This window comes from Crocodylus siamensis, chromosome 2, assembly GCF_052110815.1.
Source record: "Crocodylus siamensis isolate JL-2025a chromosome 2, ASM5211081v1, whole genome shotgun sequence".
NCBI lineage: Eukaryota > Metazoa > Chordata > Crocodylia > Crocodylidae > Crocodylus > Crocodylus siamensis.
This window is the reverse complement of record NC_143396.1, coordinates 267,516,320-267,528,975: the sequence shown is the minus strand read 5'-3', so window position 1 is coordinate 267,528,975 and position 12,656 is coordinate 267,516,320.

Genomic DNA, 12,656 nt, shown 5'->3' with positions numbered 1-12,656 from the left:
GGAGCCGCACTCCCGAGCCGCACGAACAGAGTGCCCAAACAGGCGCGGTCTGTAAGAGCGCGCCAGCGTTTGCACCGGCGTTCGCACCGGAGGGGGAGCAGGAGGGGCTGAGAGACCGACTCTTGTTAGCGCGGGCCAGAGGACCCAAACTCAGCTAGGAACTCCTACAATGGTGTCGACACGGAGTGCTGCCAGGGCCCTTGCCCAGGGGGTGCAGCCTTCCCGGGGCTTGTCTGAGGCCTCCACCCAGACGGAGCCTGTGGGAGGGCTGGCGTCCCCCAACCCCCTGGCCTGCAGGAGCTGCCCAGCAAGGCCTGGGGGGGCAGGGACTGGGGACCCCCACACCTGTCCTGCAAGTGCCCACCTTAGGGCCCTGGAGGCACGGGTGAGGGAGCTCCAGGAGGAGGTTAGCAGGCTGAGGGGAATCAGGGAGGCAGAGGAAGAAATTGACAGCTATTTTCTTTCCCTGCAGGGTTGTATGACCAAGGAGGATGCACCTCAAGATGAGCCCTCCACTGCTAAGTGGCAGACAGTCACCTCCCGTGCCAGGGCTGCTCTAGACATGGCAGCACCCGTTCCTACAGTCCAGCTGGAGAACAGGTACAAAGCTCTGGCAACCCTGGAGGAGAAAGACGGAGAGGACGAAACTGGGGAGGAGGCAACTCCATGCACACCGCATCCCGTGCAAGTTGAAGGAGACAAGAAAGCCAGGAGGAAGAAGCGTCGCATGATTGTCATTGGTGACTCCATCCTGAGAGGTACGGAGGGCCCTATCTGTTGCCGAGACCCCTCGGCACGCGAGGTATACTGCCTACCTGGAGCGAGGATTCAGGACGTGAAAGGATGCTCCAGACCATAATCCAGCCCACCGATTATTACCCTATGGTCCTAGTCCATGTGGGTACTAACGATGCGGCCAGGAGGAGCCCTGATCGCCTGATGGAGGACTACCATACTCTGGAGTGTGTGCTGAAGGAGATGGGCACACAGGTGGTTTTCTCTTCTATCCTGCCAGTGAGTGGATGAGGCAGACGGCATGAAACGTGCATCGCGGAGACCAACTGGCGGCTATAGGAATGGTGCTTCGAGGAGGGCTTTGGCTTCTTCAGCCATGAACGGCACATCACAACGAGAGACATGCTGGGATGGGACGGGCTCCACCTTTCCCCTAAAGGTAAGCGTGTGTTCTCTTCTAGGTTGGTGGACCTCCTCTGGCGGGCTTTAAACTAGGCTCATCGGGGGAAGGGGAAGATGAGGGTGAAGGAAACATCAGACTGCCACACCAAACAGCACCCACAACTACAGCCCAGCCCAGACCGATGAGCGAAGCAATCAAACAGGTAAGAAGGAGGGGCCATGGTAACACTGGGACTAGGGGGTCAGTATACACACCCACAGGAGGCCTCAAATGCCTCACACAAATGCTCGTAGTATGGGCAACAAGCAGGAGGAACTCACCCTCCTGCTGGCTGACACCAGCCTGGACATAGTGGGGATTACAGAAACATGGTGGGATGAAACGCATGATTGGGTGGTCAGTGTCAAGAGCTATATAGGCTGTACAGGAGGGACAGGAGAGAAAAGAGCGGTGGGGGCGTGGCGCTCTATATTAAGGAGGAATACACATCCTCGTTAATTAGCAATTAGTCAGGGGAGGGGCACTCTGAAGTGCTTTGGGTTAGAGTAGCAGGCAGTCGAGGGGAAAGGGACTTAACGGTGGGGGTCTACTACAGACCTCCCAACCAGGGAGAAGAGCTTGACCAGGAATTCTTGGGTCAGCTCACAGAGGCAGTGAAGGCTAAGGATGTGGTAGTCATGGGGGACCTGAACTTCCCGGACATCTGCTGGGAAGAGCAGTCAGCCAGGTCTGAACGTAGGTTCTTGGCCAGAGTGCAGGACCTCCATCTAACCCAGGAGGTGCACAGCCCCACCAGGGGGGACGCCTTGTTGGACCTAGTGCTGGCCATGGGTGATGACCTGGTGAGGGGGCTGCGGGTGCTCGACCACCTGGGCGACAGCGATCATCGCCTGCTGGAATTCATCATCCAGCACAAGGTGGCAAAGGCATGCAGTAAGGCAGCGGCCCTAGATTTTAGGAGGGCAGACTTCAACAAGCTAAGGAGGATAGTTGGAGAAGTGCTGAGGTCCCGGAGGGGAGGGGAGCCAGGTGTCCAAGGAGAGTGGTCGCTCCTTAAGGAGACGATCCTCCAAGCCCAAAGGAAGGTAATCCCAATGAGGATCAAAGGGAGCAGGAGAGCACACAAGCCTCCGTGGCTCACCAAAAGCGTCCGTGAATGTCTCCTTGCTAAAAAGGAGGCTTACACCCAATGGAAGGAAGGGGTCATCACCAGGGAGGGCTATTCTGTAGTTGCTCGGGGATGTAGGGGGTAGTTAGGAAGGCCAAGGCAGAGATGGAACTGGGGCTAGCTTCCCAGATTAAGGACAATAAGAAGTCCTTTTTTAAATACGTAGGGGGTAAAAAGAAGGTCCCGGCTAATGTGGGGCCCTTGCAGGATGCCATGAGAAACTTGGTCTTCACACCAGACGGCAAAGCTAACATGTTTAACGATTTCTTTGCCTCCATCTTCCTAAGTAGGGACCAGAACAGCCACCTCCCTGCTGGGCCCCCCTGGGTTAGCTAGGATTTAGTTAGGGAGCTTCTGGAGGGGTTGGACGTATTCAAGTCAGCCAGCCCGGATGTTCTCCACCCTAGAGTTCTAAAGGAACTGGCCGAGGTCCTTGCAAGTCCCCTGGCACAACTTTATGAGCACTCGTGGTGCTCTGGTGAGGTACCGGAGGACTGGAAGAGGGCCAACGTGGTCCCCATCTTCAAAAAAGGCAGGAAGGAGGACCCGGGAAACTATAGGCCGGTTAGTCTCACCTCGATCCTAGGCAAGCTGTTCGAGAAAATTATGCTGGTACACATCCAGGAGGGGCCAGCAGGGGACTGCATGCTTAGGGGCAACCAACATGGGTTCATCAGTGGCAGGTCCTGTCAGACCAACCTGGTGGCCTTTTACGATCAGATCACCAGATCATTAGACGCAGGGGTAGCAGTGGATATAATCTTCCTGGACTTCCGGAAGGCTTTTGACACTGTCTCTCACCCCGTTCTCATTAAGAAACTGGGGGGCTGTGGTGTAGACACCCACACAGTCAAATGGGTCGCCAACTGGCTGGAGGGCTGCACCCAGAGGGTGGTAGTGGATGAGTCCTTCTCAACGTGGAAGGACGTGGGCAGTGGGGTTCCGCAGGGCTCGGTCCTCAGGCCCGCACTGTTCAACATCTTCATCAGTGATTTGGATGAGGGGGTAAAAAGCACCCTGTTCAAATTTGCTGATGACACTAAGATGTTGGGGGACGTGAGCACATTGGAAGGATGCAACAGGCTACAATCAGACCTAGACAGGTTACAAGGGTGGGCGGACGAGAATAGAATGGGCTTCAACACAGACAAGTGCAAGGTGATGCACCTCGGGAGGAACAACCGGCACCATACCTACAGGTTGGGGAACTCCCCTCTTGTCAGCACGGAGGCGGAAAGGGATCTGGGGGGTCATCATTGACTCCAAGATGAATATGGGCTGGCAGTGTGGGGAGGCAGTTAGGAAGGCCAACTGCTCCTTGGCATGCATCCACAGATGCATCTTGAGCAGGTCCAAGGAGGTGATCCTCCCTCTCTATGCAGCACTGGTCAGGCTGAAGCTGGAGTATTGCGTCCAGTTCTGGGGGCCACACTTCAAGAGGGATGACGACAGCATGGAGAGGGTCCAGAGGAGGGCCACTTGTATGATCAGGGGACAGCAGAGCAGGCCTTATGAGGACAGGCTGTGGAATCTGAACCTGTTCAGCCTCCAAAAGAGAAGGCTGAGGGGGGATCTTGTGGCCTGTTATAAACTAGTCAGGGGGGATCAGCAGGCATTGGGAAAGTCACTGTTCCCCTGAGCACCGCCAGGAGTGACCAGGAATAATGGTCACAAGCTGGCAGAGGGTAGATTTAGGCTAGATATCAGGAGGCGCTACTTCACAGTCAGGGAGGCTAGGGTCTGGAACCAGCTTCCAAGAGAAGTGGTGCAGGCTCCTACCCTGGGGGTCTTTAAGAGGAGGTTAGATGAACATCTTGCTGGGGTCATTTGACTCCAGTATTCTTTCCTGCCATGGCGGGGGGTCGGACTAGATGATCTGCTCAGGTCCCTTCCAACCCTAGAAACTATGAAACTATAAGATCAATGTATGGCAGGCGAGTAAGCAGGCGATTAGCCCAAGACAGGAAGACAGAGCCAGCAATAGAAAGGCTGCTGCAAGATACACCTGTCACATACCCACATGGACCATGACCATTGGCTCCATCCCAGCCCTCCCTAGCAGCTTATCTACACATCTCATGAAGTCTGGTACCTTTGCACCCATCAGGCAAGTTACCATGTGATCCTCTTGGATGTCACAAACCCAGCTATCTATGTGCCTAATAATCAAATAGCCCACTACAACCACCTGCCTCCTTGTGCAATTCCCTGCCTTGGAGAGCTAGCCTTGGTGCAAGAGGATGCTGTATCATCAGCTGGAAGGTGGGTCCTATCTAACGGATAGTATCTCTCCTTCTCAGCTTTCCATCTCCAAGGCTTTCTTTCTCCTCAGCAGCATGACAGCTGCTACAATGAAGGTGGGACTGCTCTACAATGTCCCTGAAAGCCTCATCTGTAAACCTCTTTGCTTCCCTTAGCAAGCATTTCCATCACTGTAGTCCTGAGTGGATGTACTTCTCGCCTTGGAGCCAGGAGTTACTTGCACTTGGTGCGTACATATGAAACCTGCCCCCAAGGCACGTAATCCTACAGGCTGCACTCAGTACAATAAATAGGGTAGCCCTGCCCTACTGCTGGACTTCTACCTTCATTTTTTAAGTGTTAAAACTTAGTTTCCTCTTTTAAGAATGTTTTGATTATGGGTTTTCTTAGACTAAAAATTTGAACTAATGGACTGAATCAAGTACTAAATAAATCCTCAGTAACCATAATTACTGTGCAGTAGTGCCAGCAAATGTATTTTAAGTGACACTACTGATCAGTAGCCTAATAATACTGTGCATACCTTGTTAGTGCTGTGATGCACAACTGCACAGTCAGCATCGCACATAGATGCACCCACTCAGCGATATAATCAAGTACTAAATAAATGCGCAGTAACCACTGTGCAATAGTGTCTCGTGTGTCACAGGTCAGCTGGGCACTGTGAGTGTATCAATTCTATCACAGGCCAACTGGGCTGTTTGGTTCAGTTTCGAATCGAGGAGGGAAAGTTGGGACTGAAGTAACAGCAAATTTATTATAGCTTACACACGCACAACAGTTAACAGAAAGATAAATGCAATAAGCAAATAATGCAGTATTAAAGAGCTAATAGTAAATAATAATAACAGATAATAACAACAGATAGATTAATTCTGTCACAGGCCAACTGGACACTGCGAGGGTATTAGCCACTGGATGTTCAAAACAACAGATAGACAGACATGGGTTGGCAACTTATTGATAGTCCCTTGATGCCTAGGTATGCGTCAAGTGATTCCAGCAAAGTCAGGCATCCCTGATCAACGCTGTCAGAGCGATTACCAGGGAAGGTCCCTTGATCAGGATCTGATCCTCACTTACAACAGGAGTCCGGGGTCCAGGTGTGGAACATGACTGTTCTGTTCCTTCCTTCCTGCTGGTCACCTGATGCACGTGCTTTTTATACCTAGTCTTACGCTAATCTGTTGGTTTTAGAGCCACTCATAATCTTTCCCTATAACTGTTACCCTATGCGATTGAAGGGTGTTAAAAATTATCATAAAGGTTACTACCTAGACTCGGGTTTATCCAATAATCAAATTACAATGCAGCACCTTTAGGTTTAAAATTGACATTGCTCTGCTGACGCAAAGTACCTATTTAATAGGTTGGCTTTTTCCTGGGCGTCAGTTGTCAGTTGCCCCATCTGGTTTAGCAGTGGTCCAACATTGCCCTTGCTTTTCCTCCGGCTCCCCACATATCTGAAAAAGGACTTTTTGTTGTCCTTGATGCTTGAAGCTAGTTGGAGTTCAGTTGCAGCCTTGGCTTTCCTGGTTTGCTCCCTGCAGGACCGGACCAGCATGGAGTAATCCTCCTTGGAGGTGAATCCCATCCTCCATCCTTTGTAGGCTTTCCTTTTTAGCCACAGGAGGTCCGCTAGGTCCCTGGAGAGCCAGGGGGGCTGCTGTGCCTTCTTGCTGCCTTTCCTCCGTGTTGGGATAGATTTAGCTTGTGCATTGAGGATCGCTTCCTTGAGAAGCAACCACTCTTCTTGAACTCCCATCTCCCTGGGGTCATGGTCCCTAAGGGCCTGACTGACTAGCCTCTTGAGCTTGTCAAAGTCGGCTTTTGTGAAGTCAAGGACTTCTGTGTTACTGACTTACTTGCCAGCTTTACGGCGGATGGTGAAGGTGATCAGCTCGTGGTCGCTGTCACCCAGCTTCCCATCGATCACTAGGTCGCCGATTAGGTCGTCCCCCGTAGCCAGTACCAGGTCGAGCAGTGCTTTGCCTCTCGTTGGAAGAATTTCTTTACTGTCTGAGCCCCCAAGGTCTGGAACAGTCTGCCAGCGGAGGTGGTTCAAGCACCTACATTGAACACCTTCAAGAGTAAATTGGATGCTTATCTTGCTGGGATCCTATAACCCAGCTGACTTCCTGCCCTTTGGGCAGGGGGCTGGACTCGATGATCTCCCGAGGTCTCTTCCAGCCCTGATGTCTATGAAATCTATGAAATTGATCATCTAAAAAATACAAACCTACTGACACAAATCTATGGAGACTTAGCAACAGAGACTGCTTCTAAGATATAGGTGGGATGCTTCCAATGAACTTGCTTCATAACCACTGAAAAAAATAGACTGTTAGAAGGCAAGACTACAATCTAGTTATTATTAAACCATGGATAATTCAAATCTTGAATGTGTGATTGTTGTGTTTGTACTCTCACTCAGAATCATGAAATCAAAAAAATCTAGAAAATTAGGGTGGGAAAAGACCTCAGGAGGTCATCTAGTCCAATTCCCTGCTCAATCCCGTACTAGATCATCCCAGCCAAGACTTTGTCAAGCCCAGTTTTAAAAACTTCCAAGGATGGAGATTCCACAACTACTGTAGATAAGCTGTTCTAGTGCTTAACTACCCTCCTAACAAGAAAGTTTTTCCTAATATCTAACCTAAACTTCCCCTGCTGAAACTTGAGAACATTGCTCCTTGTGCTGTCATCTGCCACCACTAAAAACAGTCTAGCTCTGTTTCTGAGACTTCCTTCTTGTGTGGGCTGAAAGTTACTTGGTCCTGTGTTGCTCCTGGGCAAAACATAGCTTTTCTGCACATAGGTTTTCCCAGGCCTCCTTTTCTGAAAACCGATTAATTTTCTGAGACAACCCAAGATTCTCCTAATCTTTCAAAAGCCAAAAGCACAGGTTTGGGTTCTGAAGCCCTAATGGATCTCCCTGGCCGGTGCTACTTCACTTTTCTGGGAAGTTTTCTAAAGAAAAGCCCCTGCCCTCTTCCAACAACAGACTGTAGTTCTCATTAGAAACAGGCCCAAGCCTGGAAATTCTTTTTAGAGAAAACACAACTTCAGGTCTTTATTTCTTTTTATTGACTCTGACTCCCTCAGGGAACTGATGTGCAGGATTCACTGGTAGGCTGTTTTGAGGGGGAGTCCAGGAGAGCTGGTTGTATTTTAAAGAAACCTTACTAAGGGTGCAGGAAAAAACCATCCCAATGTGCAGGGAGAATGGCAAATATGGCAGGTGACCAACCCGGCTTAGCAGAGAACCCTTTGGTGAGCTTAAATATAAAACGGAAGCTCACAAGAAGTGGAAACTTGGACAGGTGACTAGGGATGAGCGTAAGAATATTGCTGGGGCATGCAGGAATGAAATCAGGAAGGCCATAGGACAACTGGAGTTGAAACTAGCAAGGGACTTGAAGGGTAACAAGTATGTTAGCAACAAAAGGAAGGTTGGAGAAAGTGTGAATCCCTTATTGAATGGTAGAAGCAACCTAGTGATTGATGATGAGGAAAAGGCTGAAGTATTCAGTTCCTTTTGTACCTCCAATTTCACAGGCAAGGTCAGTTCCCAGACTACTGCACTTGGCAGTACAGTTTGGGGAGGATGAGAGCAGCCAACTGTGGCAAAAGAACAGGTTAGAAAACTATTTAGAAAATCTGGGTGAAATGCATCCAAGGGTGCTGAGGGAGTTGACTGATGTAATTGCAGAGCCACTGGACATTATCTTTGAAAACTCATGGCGATTGGGGGGGGGGTCCCAGATAATTGGGAAAGGACAAATGTAGTGCTCATCTTGAAGAAAGAGAAGGAGGAGGATCTGGGGAGCTACAGACCGGTCAGCCTCACCTCAGTCCCTGGAAAAATCACGAAGCAGATCCTCAAGGAATCCATTTCTAGGCACTTGGAGAAGGCGATTAGGAACAATCAGCATTGATTCACCAAGGGCAAGTTGTGCCTGATCAACCTGATTACCTTCTATGATGTGATAACTGGCTCTGTGGATGCAGAGAAAGCAGTGGATGTGATATACCTTGACTTTAGCAAGGCTTTGATATGATTTCTGACAGCATTCTTGCAAGCAAGCTAAGGAAGTATGGCTTGGATGAATGGACTGTAGGTGGATAGAAAGCTGGCTGGATCACTGGGCTCAATGGTTAGTAATCAGTGGCTTGAGGTCTAGTTTGCAGCCGGTACCAAATGGAGTGCCCTAGGGGTCAGTTCTGGGGCTGGTTTGTTCAAAATCTTCATTAACAATCTGGAAGATGGGATGGAGTGCACCTTCAGCAAGTTCATGGATGACATCAAGCTGGGGGGTGTAGTAGATATGGTGAAGGGTAGAACTAGGATTCAGAGTGGCATAGACAAATTGGAGGATTTGGCCAAAAAAATCTCTCATGAGGTTAATCAAACACAAGTGCAAAATCCTTCACTTAGAAGAATCCCATGCATCACTACAGGCTTGGGACCAACTGGCTAAGTGGCAGCTCTGCAGACAAGGACCTGGGAGTTACAGTGGACAATAAGCTGAATTTGAGTCAACAGCGTGCCCTTGTTGCCAAAAAAGCTAACAGCATATTCGGCTGCATTACTAGGACCATTGCCAGCAGATCGATTATACCCCTCTATTCAGCACTGAGGTCAGATCTGGAGTAGTGTGCCCAGCTTTGGGTCCTCCACTATAGAAAGGACATGAATAAGTTGGAGAGAGTCCAGTGGAGGGCAACAAAAATGGTTAGGGGGCTGGGACACATGACTTATGAGGAAAGGCTGTGGGAACTGGGATTATTTAGTCTGGAGAAGAGAAGGCTGAGCAGCCTTCAACTACTGGAAGGGTGGAGGATGGAACTAGAGGAAGGAACTGGACTGTTCTCAATGGTGGCAGATGAGAAAACAAGGAGCAATGGTCTCAAGTTGCAGTAAGGGAAGTTTAGGTTAGATATTAGGAAGAATTTTCTCACTTTGGGGATGGTGAAGCACTGGAACGGTTTACCTAGAGAGGTTGTGGAATCTCCATCCTTGGAAGTTTTTAAGGGCCAACTCGACATAGCTCTGGCTGGGGATAGTCCTTCTTTGAATAGAGGGTTGGATTATTCCTGAGGTCTCTTCCAACTCTAATTTTCTATGATACTATGACTTATATTTATTATGTACACTTTCAAAATGTTTGCTTTGAGACAACATTATATAGAAGATTTCAATACTTGGTCATGGCCAGTTTTATGGAAATTCAGTAGGTCCAATGTTAGTGCATAAAGGAAAACAGTATTCCTAGTTCTACCAACATTCTCATTCTTATGGCTAAAATGAATAAGGCCCCATGCAGGACTTCTTTGAACATAATCTTAGAGCCTTTTTTGTGGAAATTCAAGTACAACAGGACACAAGTCCTTTGAGGCCCCATCACCAGTTTGAGTGTAACATGCATTTGGTGCCTCCTGTTTCTGGTTGATGAGACATCACTGACTTGTGAGGGACATACAGGAAGTGCCCTATGAGCCAAGTATACCCAGCTGGGGATTTCTAGGAAAATCTAACTTCAGCCGTGTACACAAGGCAGCAACGTAATGCTGTTGAAGAAAACCAAGTGCAATTTTGGGTTGCCTTAATGGAAACACTGTATGTAAGACATGATAGGTGATAATGCCACTTCACTCAGCAGTAGGCAGGCCATGGATGAAGTATTATATGTCCAGTTGTGAACACTGCATTACAGGCAGGATATAGAGAAACTGAAGAGGTGAGTGAAAAGATGATAAAAGAACAGCTAATGCTAGGCATTTCAAGGAAGGGTGCAGGAATTAGGTAGAGTTCGAAGAAAAGTATTAAGGGGGGTCATGCCAGCAGAGTTTTAAATATTTGGCTAGCCATAAAGAAGGAGAAAATGTGTTCTCTCTTGCCCGCATGGGAAGGATTAGAAGCAATAGCTTTAAACTGCAGCAAAATAAATTTAGATTAAATCTCAGGAGAAACTTCCTAACTGTATGAACACAGTTTTTTCTTGGCCCTGTAAGAACAGTTTCCTTGGGAAGTTATGGAGTCTCCTTAATTGAAGATTTTTCAAGAAGTTGGAGGGGTGAGGGGTGGTTTTTAGACCAGCAGTTACCCTGGCATTACCTTTTAACAATGGATTCTGAGATTGTATGTAGTTGCCAATTAGGCCTGTGTGAGTAGGCAGCTATTCGATCTGGCTTTGGATCTGGCTGCTCTGGATGCCAGTGATCTGATCTGGAGCTCTGAACCGGGTTCCAGCTTCGATCTGGCCAAAGCAGCTCAGAAGCTTCAGAGCCACCTCAGAGATCCGGCCATAGGTTATAATGGAGAATCAATGAAATATCTATAACTTTGTTGTTTTTGTCTGATTTGAATGAAACCTGCAGGGGTGGTAGCCTCTTCTGAGGCCACAAAGCCTGCCAAGTTTCAAGAAGATCGGTGCAGGGGGTTAGGGGGGAACAGCACCTCAAGCTGCTGACAGGCAAAACTCGTAAGAGAGTGTGTGTTATGGTGCAGTGGGTTGAAGACTGCAGGGCTGGTGGCTCCTGCTGAAGCCACAAAGCCTGCCAAGTTTCAAGGAGATAAGCGCAGGGGGTTGGGGGAAACTGCACATCAAGCTGCAAACAAGTAAAACTCGTGACACTGTGTGTTAAGGCGCAAGAGGGTGAAAGCTGCAGGGATGGTGGCCCCTGCTGTGGCAACGAAGCCTGCCAGCTGGCAAGGAGATAGGTGCAGGGCTTCTGGGTTCTGGGGCCCTGCACCTCTAGCTGCTGACAAACTTGTGACATGGATGCTTGTGCAACTGTGTCTGTCTTGGGGTATGGGGGGTGGGCACTACTGCAGGCCTGGCTGCTAAGCTGCTGTGTTACCAGTTACCAATCAATCATGATTCACTCAGGGACCAACTCAATACACAGTAGTACCTAGCTACTACATAACAAGTTAACGAGCATGGATTAACACCTACAAAACCACAGACTAAGGAGAGGAAATAATCAATACAGACAATCAACTGCCCCAAGACAGACATAGTCAGTTGCACAAGCACCCATATGTCACGAGTTTTGCCTGTCAGCAGCCAGAGGTGCAGGGCCCCAGAAGCCAGACTCCCCTTGCACCTATCTCCTTAACAGCTGTCAGGCTTCATGGCCTCAGCAGGGGCTACCACCCCTGCAGTTTTCAGTCTGCTGTGCCTTAACACACACGGGGTCATCCATGTCATGAGTTTTGCCTGTCATAGAATCATAGAAGTCAGGTCGGAAGGGACCTTGTAGATCTTCAAGTCTGACCCCCTGCCTGGGCGGGAGAAAAGACTGGACTCAAATGAGTCCAGCCAGGTAGTCATCAAGCCTCTTCTTAAAGATTCCCAGGGTAGGAGCCTGCACCACTTCCCTAGGAAGTTGGTTCCAGCTCCTAGCCGCCCTAACTGTGAAGTAGTTCTTGCGGATGTCTAATCTAAATCTACTCTCTAACAATTTGTGTCCATTGTTCCTTGTCATACCAGGGGGCGCTAGGGGAAACAGTGTCTCCCCTAAACCCGTCTGGTCCCCCCTAGTGAGTTTATAGACAGTCAGCAGGTCCCTCCTCAGCCTTCTCTTGTGAAGCAGCTTAAGGTTCAGTTCCCCCCAAATCCCTGCACCGATCTTCCTGAAACATGGCAGACTTTGTGGCCTCACCAGGGGCTACTACCCCTGCAGTTTTCATCCCCCTGTGGTAACACATACATGCGACATGAGTTTTGCATTCAAGAATTTGGAGTGCAGTTCCTCCAAAGCCCCTAAACCAATCTACTTGAAACTAGGATTCACGCACTCAGTATAAGTTATCACTCTTGCAAGTTTCATCCAAATCAGACAAAAACCAACAAAGATACAGATATTTCATTAATTCCCCATTATACCCTATGGCCGGATCGCCGAAACAGCTATGGAGCTTTTCTGAAGCAGTTTGGAAAGCTTAATGAAGCCAGCACTTTGATCCGGACATGCTGCTTTGGGCACCAAAGCATCCAAAGCTTCTCCAGATCCTAAGCACGGTCCCAAGCCTCACATAGTCTTATTGCCAAAATACAAAAAAGCCGTTTTGTGTGAGTT